This window comes from Stylophora pistillata, chromosome 8 (genome assembly GCF_964205215.1).
Source record: "Stylophora pistillata chromosome 8, jaStyPist1.2, whole genome shotgun sequence".
Taxonomy (NCBI): domain Eukaryota; kingdom Metazoa; phylum Cnidaria; class Anthozoa; order Scleractinia; family Pocilloporidae; genus Stylophora; species Stylophora pistillata.
In genome coordinates, this window is record NC_142526.1 from 5,387,501 (window position 1) to 5,398,140 (window position 10,640).

The window sequence follows — 10,640 nt, forward strand, 5'->3', positions numbered from 1 at the left end:
CAAGAGTCGAATAAACTGATATTTTTGAAAAACACATTTGCTGCCTAACCTAAAACAACAAGCTTTAAACTCATGAACGATGACACCATTAACGGGTAGAAAAAAGCTGCGAAGGGCGAATGTTCAATGGCGGAGCAAAATCTGACAGATGGAACTACCGGCCAGTTTCCGTTCTTCCTGTAGTGTCAAAAATCCACGAGCAGTTTGCAAATGAACAGCTACAATCCAAAATAAAGGGACTGACTCAAATGAGAGAATTGTCACCCCTGGAGTGTCCTAAGGATCCGTACCAGGCCCAACCCTATTCTGTATACACATCAACAGTGTATAGCCCACTTTGGAAAAGAGTGATAGCCTGGGAACGAAGTCACGCCTCAAGCACTTATGGGATTAATTGGGGGGACGCGGGTAAAAACAAATATGGTGGAAACTAGAGCGGAATGTGATTGTACCGATGACAGCAAGATTTCAACAGAAGTAGATGGTAATAAGATCAAAGTTATCGAAAGTAGAAAATCAGAAAGCATTAATCTAAGAGAAGAAGATGTACCTGGAGCAATTTTACCTCGAAAAATACCAGAAGAATGTACCGTGAAACAGCTGCAGCGATAGCTCCATTGCCGTGGAGCTAAAACAACTAGAAATAAAATGAAGCTTGTTCAAAGGTAGGAGAACTTAAGAGTAATTTGAAAATTTCTTATAAGTGGCCTGTTCTTTTCGTCAAGTTGTTGATCTTGGTAAAGGTAGTTAATGATCTTCCCGAAAGATTAATTGTAGACACTGAAGGTGTTTTTATTTCAACATTGAACTTTAATCCTGAACTCTAGAGCTCAGTGCTCCCAAAACTTGAGGCATTTTACAATGAGCACATTTTTGTAGAACTTGCTTATCCACGTGTTAAATTTGGCCTTTCAAGATTAGACTTGAGAGGCTGTTGATGACATACATAATAATAATTTGCTAATTTTGCACGTTATTGAACTTACTACCGAAACATTGTCGCTTGTAACAATATAAGCAATTGTAACAGACCTTTCTCCAACATTTGGGTATCGTAAACTATTTTGTTCTGTCCCAGATTCAACATGAAGCAATTGCTATTAGTCATGGGGACAAATTCAGAAAATATCTCTAAGAAAATCTGAAATGATATTCCAAACCCATTGTTTACTTTAATGAAATCTTTACTGTGGATGGCTTATTTAAAAGTGAAGGAATTCAACTATCCAGGACATAGTAATAATCATAAGGAACAATCTTTCATATTATTGGAGTCGAAAAATTTTTAGCGAGGTTATCAATCAGTTAAATTCAGCTATCCACTTGGAAAAAATTGTTTTCTTTTCTTTGAGTTCCTTAGCGTTTACTTCCTCCATGAGTCTCACGCTAGCCTTAGCTTTCGCTAAATGGATTCCACCATCAGGGTCCTTAATCTTGGAGCTTAGGCCACCAGCTATGTAGTCCTTTACTCTACAACGGAAAAAAATACCAAAGTAGGTACAGACAATATTCTTCAACAACATAACGAAAAGAACAGGGGCACTAATAAGGAGTTTTCAAATTACCCTATCTTTGAACGAGCTTCATTTTATTTCCAGTTGTTTTAGCTCACGGCAAAGGAGCCATCGCTGCACCTGTTTCACGGTACATTCGTCTGGTATTTTTCTTATTACCATCTACTTTTGTTGAAATCTTGCTGTCATCGCCACAATTACATTCCGCGCTAATTTCCGCCATATTTGTTTTTACCCACGTCCCCCCAATTAATCCCATAAGTGCTTGCGGCGTGACTTCGTTCCCAGGCTATCACTCTTTTCCAAAGAGGGCTATTGTCAACAACATCAGAGGGCTTCATGTTTTCTTTACGCTGACGACACTGAAACTCATCATTCGAGTCCTACCTTCGAAACCGCAGTTCTCAAAATAACTTCTAACCTCCAGAACATCTCTTGAGGAGTATCGCCTGACGCAACCACTGGTCAAGGTACCCATTGAGATTGATACGCCAGATCTACATGAAATATCAGAGCTACGGATTCTACGATTGCTATCCAAGCTCAGCAAAATCATCAATGCGTCACTTAGAGAGCAGTGCTTGCCACATATATGGAAACTTGCTGATGTGACCCCCCCTACCCAAGAGGAGGCCCGTAGAAGATCTCAAGAAAGACTTGAGACCAATCTCACTGACGGCATGCCTCTCTAAGGTGGCAGAGGAATGTGTTGTCAAACCAGCCGTCTTGAGAGTTTTGGATCCAAGCCACTATTGGGTTGTGCCGAACTCCTCTACAAACCAAGCTCTGATTCACATGATTCACCGATGGGCACAAGCGACTGACGGAAACGGCACCACCGTGATAGCCACACTATACGATTATAGGAAGGCTTTTGATCTTATAGATCATGACATTTTAGTTAGGAAGCTGACCGTCTCGGAGATCCCCAAACAGATAATTAATTGGATCATAGATATTTTATCGGGCCGTTTTCAGCGAATTAAACTTGCAAAGGTTTGTTTTTCCGAGTGGGAGTCAGTTCCGTCCGGCGTCCCACAAGGAACAAAGCTAGGGCCGTGGTTATTTCTTGTGCCTATTAATGATCTTGAAGTAAGTAGTGGCATAAATGCGAAATGTGGAAATATGTTGATGACACTACGACCTCAGAAGTTGTCATCAAAGGAAAGGCAAGTATTTCGCAAAAAATAGCTGACCGTGTAACGAAATGGTCCTCTAAAGATAGAGTACAACTGAACAATGATAAATGTAAAGAGCTTCGAATTACTTTCAGTAAACATAAGCAGGAGTTTCCTCCAATTAAAGTTAATGGGAGAGGTGTGGATACCGTAAAGTCTGCAAAACTCCTTAGGGTCACCATAAGTGATGACCTGTCTAGGAACGAGCATGTTAGTGGGGTTATAAACAAGGCCTCTAAACGTTTGTATTTTTTGGTGCAGCTTAAGAGGGCGAGACTCCCGACAAGTGAATTAGTCTTATTCTATTGCACTTCCATTCGATCTGTACTTAGTTATGCGGTACCGGCGTTCTATTACTCGCTGCCATTGTAACTCAAGAGGGAGCTGAAGCGTGTCCAGAAAAGGGCGCTGGCTATTATTTTCCCGGGGATAGACTACAGCGATGCTTTAGTCAGCACTAAACTACCAAGCATTGAACGTTACAATGAAAATATTTGCAAGAAGACCTTTAACTGTATTTTAAATGATAAGAGTAACCGGTTAAGAAATCTTTTACCCTCAGCCCATAAGTCGTCTTACCATCTAAGACGATGCAGGCGTTTTGAAACACCAAGGTGGAAAACAAATAGGTTCAGGGACACATTTTTAATGAAATATTGTATTGAGCATGATATTATATAAATATAGCTTTGTTAATTTTAATAATAGGTTTCATCATTTTACAGTATTCAATTTCACTTTTAGGCTTATTATTATTCTTACATCAGTCATACTATTAGATATTCTGTTACAATTTTTATAAATGCGCAATTCAGCCCCTTGGAGGGCTGCCATGTATTTATTTGTGAAATAAACCTTTACCCCCTCTATATAGCTGCGGAACAACAACCTAATACTGAACACGAAGAAAACGAAAGCAATGATCGTAGCAAAGAGGGCTACCATGTCGAACTCTGACATACTCCTAAATAACAATAAGCTCAATGTGATTGAGAACTTTAAATACTTAGGAGTGACTGTCAACAGCCTTCTTAAGTGGGAACCTCACGTATCGCAGTTAATTGAAAGAGTTTTACCAAAAATAGCACTCTTAAATAGACTTGCTGGCTTTCTAGACACAAAGATACTTCTGAGGATCTACAAACAAACAATCCTCCCAGTGATCGATTAGAGATGCACCGTATGGCATGAATGTAATAAGTTCCTATCAGATAAACTCGAACAACTTCAAAACCAAGCCACGCGGAGGGTTATTCGATTCCAAGGGCCAACAGAACCACATGCACGCAATATATGATGAACACTCTAGGGCTGTTTGTTTTTATTTTTAAGATTGTGAACAACCAAAACTGCCCTAAGCAGCTAGAGGGCTACCCAACCAGCAGGGCCGAGCTCCAAAACAGAAATCTACGGAACCAAGGCACCCCTGACGTACCACAATCTAAGACTTCTTCAGCAAGAAAGACTTTCCGAGGTGTTGGCGCAAGTGACTGGCACTCACTCTCTACAGAACTTAGAAAAACAACTAGTATAAGTTCTTTTGAATTTAATCTTTTTAAACAACTGAGAGGCAGTGACATTAGTAATCATAAATGTACAGTGTAACTGGTTGGTTCCTAATATTTTATATCAGTCTTGGTAGTCTTAAATTACGGTTTTTAGTAGTCTTATCTTAGCAGCTTTTAGCGTCTTTTAAATATGAATTACGTTCTAATTCGCTGCGCTCAGGCGAACGTAGATTATTTTCCCCTTAAATACTATAGAAATACAACACCAAAGGAATGGTGGTTGGATGCTCAGGCAATCCAAGCTGACATTTATTCATACAATTCAAGAAAGAATATTACAATTAAGGTACCCTCACTGCTACAATCCAAAGTTATCAGTTATTTCTAGACGCTTAGATACGTCTTCAAGGACATACATGTCTTTAGCACAGTCCTACTTCTAGCGACCCCGTAATTTGAGTAAACGTTTCGATAAGCTGGTGCTGCTGCTAACAACAGATGTACCCCCTCCTGATCTTAAGCTATGCAGGCCATTCAACTTGTAATCCCAGCCAAGATCTTTATGACCATTCTTTTGTATATCTTTTAACTGTGGAATCCGCCTTAGACTTCATTAAAAAGCTCGGGAGATCTTTGGAGTCTGGTTTCACGTGGTCGGGGATGTTGTCCCAATAACCTTGAGTGTTAAACTTAGGATGAAAACAAAAGAAGACAAGACAAAAGAGAGCGGAAAACATTTACAGAAACGCCGCAAACTAAAATACAAGATTCAAAGCAACAACCGGTCTCCGAAAACAGGCCAGCGCCACCTTTCTATCGTAAGCACAAGCGTTCTACTATCACATAAACTACCTCAGAATATAATCTGGAGACGATAAAGTGCTCTCCTAATCCGAGGCCAGCGCCCTCTTGTCGATGTATAATCGGACAAGCGTCCTTATAGTTACTAAACAAATCTCAACTAAATCATTACTGATCATCCTAAGAGTTACAGGGACCCGGTGGTCAAGCAATCAAAACTTCATACCGACCACTAACATTTGCCCGTAAAATCTCTTAGAGCCTAACAACGAATTGGTATTCCAACCATGCTTCAGAACAGTCCTTCCGCTGAACAACTTATAATCTATCACAAAACTAAAAAGTTTTCTGGCAATGATAGGCCAAAAATACGACGAAGGCTAGAATGGTACGACTAAAGTAGACACAGCCTTGGATATATACAAATAGTGAATTGTTCTATGGATTAGATTTACTGGGGGCACAACGAGACAATTTTCCCCTGCCGGATTCTGAACGAAGAAATCCACTCCGCTTCAACCTGGATTCCAAAATCTTGAATAAAACTGACAAGGGCGGGCGGGTGGGGCTACAACTCCGATTTCAGCGTGGAAAGCGAGGGTGAGAGGACTAAATCACGCTGAACCGTCTATAAATACTGAAACCACACTAATCAGAAATACCCAGGGGACACGCCCCAAATGGCGTGTCCTACAGTGAATAGATTCAACAATGAAACAAACTGTTAATGAACTGTAAACTCCGTATACCAGCAGAAAATATATACTTAGAACGATATTGTTATAAACTTTATTTCCTGGACATCTTGTTAAGACGTTAAACATTTCCGATTCGCCTTTGTTCTGTATTTGTTACTGTGGACGTGTTGATGAGTCGTCATTACCTGAAGATCCTCAGTATTATAGGCATCAGACTTCCTCAGCCTCTACCTTCCTCAGTTTTCATGCTAGTTTGAACGACTCGTTCAAACAGTTGTTCCGAAAAACAGGCTTGACTTGCATTGAGATTCCAATTCGATATGGTTAACATCTCCATGACTAGTTTTACAAACGTTACAAACATGACCAATAAAGAAAGCGACACAGAAGATGTACCGTAGATGGCTGGTTATATGTTTAATATGATCATGAATATCACCACTTGTCCCTCTATAGTTCTGCTTAACCTGCTGATGATAAAAGCTGTAAAAAAGAGGAGTCAACTACGTACTAACAGCAACGTCTTACTGGCCTGTTTAGCGGTGACTGATGCATTAACTGGTCTCATTGGTCAGCCTTTATTTATCCTGTGCAGGGTGTATACACTGTATGGTTTCAGTAACAGTGAAACGCTTGGAAATTATTTTATCAAGTCTTTAGCTGTAATAGTAACAGTTTCATACCTTCATCTGATGTTGGTTACATTGGAAAGACTCATAGCCATCAAGTTTTCGATGCAATGTTCAAACATTATAACGTATGAGAACTTGAAAATAGCAGTGTTAGCAGTTTGGATCCGTGCGTTCATGAAAGGGGTTTTAATAATTATGAAAAAGATCATTGTAGTAGGTTTTTTTTACAGGCTTCCTCGTTATTTTATGTATTCTCTTTCTTGCTTTCGCTTACTTCATCATGTACGGAAAACACTTCGTCACCAAAGGAAGATAAAAACTCAACAACTGCCCTAAGAAGAACTGGAAAGATTTACCAAAGAGAACAAGGCGCTTAAGACAACTGTGTTTGTAGTTGGTACTGTTATTGTTTGCCTTCTTCCCCATTGTTTCCGTCTGATTGTTACAGCGACAGGCCTTTATGATACTTGCCTCATCGATATGCCATCGATGCAAACATGTATTATGCTAAAGTCGCCTGTCAATCCAATGATTTACTGTTGGTACCAAAGAAAAATGAGAAAGGTCAGTCTTGCAAGAAGAACTCAGGTCGAGCATTTAGAGAGATAGCAAGGAGAGGGAATGTAAAGAAGAGAGTGAACAACCTGATAACGATATTTATTAATTTTGCTTTGGCCTTCTCCGCATCCACTGATAAATGAAACCTGCTAGTTTTTATTTTATGACGACAGGTAAATCGATAATCAGGATATATCAACAAAGTTGAAATGGTAAATTGGCCACCGTAATGATTACAAAAGCTGACGTTTCGAGCGTTAGCCCTTCGTCGGAGCGAATAGAGGAATTGTGGGTCGTGTGTGCTTTTAAAGGCAGAAAATGGAGCTACGTTATTGGTGGGTGCATGGCAACGAGAAAAACATGAATAAATTAGTGGAATGAAAAGCGTTCATTGATCCCTGTGGGATTTAGACTGCCGGTTTGAAAGATGAGCTTTTGTTCAAGATTTTTACGGCTTTCCTTTTAGGAAATAATATTGTCAAGAGCATGTAATATGAAAATATATATCAATCAAGATGTAAATAAACAACAATTTCCTTCATTTGCCTCGAAAGCAATGCAAACCCTGCACCTCGAATTCTACCACTCCCACCCCCCTAGTGTTTGGATGGAGAGAAATTTCACTATATCTTAGATCTAAGCCACTTACCGGGAAAAATCTCAGAGAAACTTTGGTAAAATTGTGTCATGGTGTCTAATTATACACATGTTTGGAAACGTTTGCATCTCATTTGAGCTTCTATTTGTGACCGACCTAGCCAAGTAAATAACACTTTCTTTTTAAAAAAAAACTTTAGGAAATACTTCCCAAAATTTGAGAACCCGAATGATTAAGAGCTGTAATTATGGCAACATCCTCCACAAAATGAACAATTTTGAGCGAGTGAATGGTAGTTAAAACAGAGGTAACGCAAATCAAAGAGAGACTTGACTGAAATATTTTTATTTGCGTAATGATAAAGGTGATTTAAGAGGCTAAGTAAACAGTGAATGCAACTTTTTTAGACCGAATAAACGAGAAAAGTAAGATAATAGAGAAATGTTTTAGAGATTGGCACGAATACTGGCAATTTCCTTTTTTGGACTAATTTAAGCTGTTATACAAAGTGAGCTAAAGATTTACTGACGTGTAATGCCTAAACTGTCATGTGCTGTTTGTCCAGTGGCTGGAAGTTTACATAATTGTACGTAGTTATCAAGTCGTTAACCGTTAGTCTCATACCCGGTCCTTTAGATTTACACGGTAAGATCTGGGTATGAGGTGAGTCAATCCTTTTGTTTACCTTCGTCTCCTCCTTTCCACCATCTTCTTCTCTTTCACTGATTGTCTACGTGCACGACCTGGGTTTTTAACCGGAATATGAACTTTCTCATTTCTTCTTGTTACCAGGAGTAAATCAGTGGATTAACAAGCGAGTTTAGCATGGCACATGTTTGTCTCAACGGTTCGTTGAAGGGGGCAAATCTTATAAAGGCCTGTAGCTGTAACGATCAGACAGAAACAAAGTGGAAGAAGGAGAACAATAGCAGCACCGGTTATAAACACGGATGTTTTAAGCGTCTTGTTCTCTTTGGTAAATCTCTCCACTTTTTCTTGGGACAGTTGTTGAGTATTTATCTTCCTTTGGTGATGCCGTTTTTCTCGATACATGATGAAGTAAGCGAAAGATAGAAATAGAATACGTGAAATAATGATCAGGCTTCCCATATATCGTAGGACTAGGAACATTTTAAGAACTTTTAGAAATCACTTTAATAAATGCAATGATGAAAACTGCTAACACAGCTTTCTTTATGTTTTCCTCAGTTATGATATTTGAGTATTGCATCGTAAATTTGATTGCTACAAGTCTCTCGAAAGTAACCAACATCAGAAGAGAGTGTGAACTTGTCAGAACTACACTTGTGTAAAAGCAATCTTCAACTATTTCACTGTTATTGAGACTGATAAAGAGAAAAATCTTCCACAGGATAAACAATGGCTGGCTAAGGAGACCAGTTAATGCGTCAGTCACCGCTAAACAGGCCAGCAAGATGTTGCTGCATGTTCGGAGTCGACAGCGTCGTTTTTACGGCTTTCATCACCGGTACGTTTCCCTATTTGCATAACTTTTTCGTTTATCCGTCCTCTTCAATCGTTTTCTTTAGTAGCACCAACCAAATACTTTATAAAATCCACTAAAATAAACAATATATGATGTTTATTATGTAAATATAAACTATTGCATTTTACGCGCGAGAAAAAGTCAAGTGGGAACACATGCACACGATTAAGGAGCGAATCGATCAAAGCACTTACCGGTAAGTCATCGCAGAATGTAGCTCAGTTAAAGAAACCAACCACTCGCCCGTTAGCTTTTTCTTGAATTCCCATTCACTTGATTTTAACTAGAAAGGATAAAAACATTTAGAAAGAAAACGCATCGTTGATAAAATCTGAATCTATGAATAGAGCGAGACTCTGTTTATCCGCTTAGCCCTTTATAGATAACCTTGACTAAATCTAAATATCGACAGAAAATATATCTTAAGAAACTGTGGTACTGCGTCGGTGGGAATAACAAGGTAATGTTGGTTTTATTAACTGAGTTGATAATGTAATTGGCCACCGTGAGGAGTTTCAAGGTTTTGACCAATTTACATTATTAACTCAGTTGATAAAATCAAAATTAGAAAATATATCTGTTATCCTAGAACCTCACCAAACTGATCTCAGCTAATATCAGTTGTTTACTTTCCTGGCTTAAATTTGCCTAATCGCGAGAGAGAGCTATTCGAAAACGATGCCAGGATTCTCCATATTCTTCCCATTCCAACTTTTTCTGGTTCGTTTTTTTTTATTTAAATTTTATTTATCTTCTTGGATATGCGATGCGGAGGCCCAGTAACAACATAGCCAGAATTGCAATGCGCTGGACACCTGAAGGCAAACGAAGCAGAAGGCGACCGAAAACAACTTGGCGCAGGACTGTAGAGAAGGGACTAAGGGAGCTCAATTACAGCTGGAGCACCATTGAAAAACTGGCCAAAGATAGGTAGACATTCGCTCCGACGAAGGGCTAACGCTCGAAACGTCAGCTTTTATAATCGTAACAGTGGCCAATTTACCATTTCAACTTTGTTGATATATTCAAATTATTTCGTTACCCCCACCGACACAGCCCCAAACAGTTTCTTTAGAAACTATCAGCCTTTATTCATTAAAGATAGGTAGGGTTGGAAGGATCTCGTTGCTGCCCTATGTGCCACATAGGCATGATGGGCAGTAAGTAAGTATCTTAAAAAAATAATATTAAAAAAATATCTTAAAAAATCTTTCTTTCCAACAATGGCGTCTAACGCCCAGTTCTTGTAGTCAAGCAAACCTAAGCGTTTTTCATTGGTATGTAACTGCCGATTCTTGTAATTCCCAGTCCCTTTAGACTCTTAATTTTAAAGTCAAATGTAAGATTTTCGTATTTTTTAAATATTTAAAGTATACTTGTAAATTCACATGTATTTCACCACTTGGGTGCCATTTTTGAATACTTTTAATAAACCTTCTATCATCTTCTTATCTTTGACGGCTTCCAAAAAATCGAATGAATAAAAGGAGTAAGTTCCTAAAGAAACTCTGGTGCTGCGTCTGTGGGGAATATAACAGGATGAGTTTGGTTTTATTCATTAACTGAGTTTGTAATGCAAATTGGCCTCCGTTAAGTGTTTCAAAGCTGACGTCTGGAGCGTTAGCACTTCGTCAGAGGAAATGAAA

General features: G+C 39.0%; 1 pseudogene; it reads right to left on the bottom strand.

Moving 5' to 3' along the window:
• Window positions 1–8,123: 8,123 nt before the first annotated feature.
• Window positions 8,124–8,940, bottom strand: LOC148724594 (uncharacterized; annotated as a pseudogene).
• Between the last annotated feature and the right edge of the window lie 1,700 nt (window positions 8,941–10,640).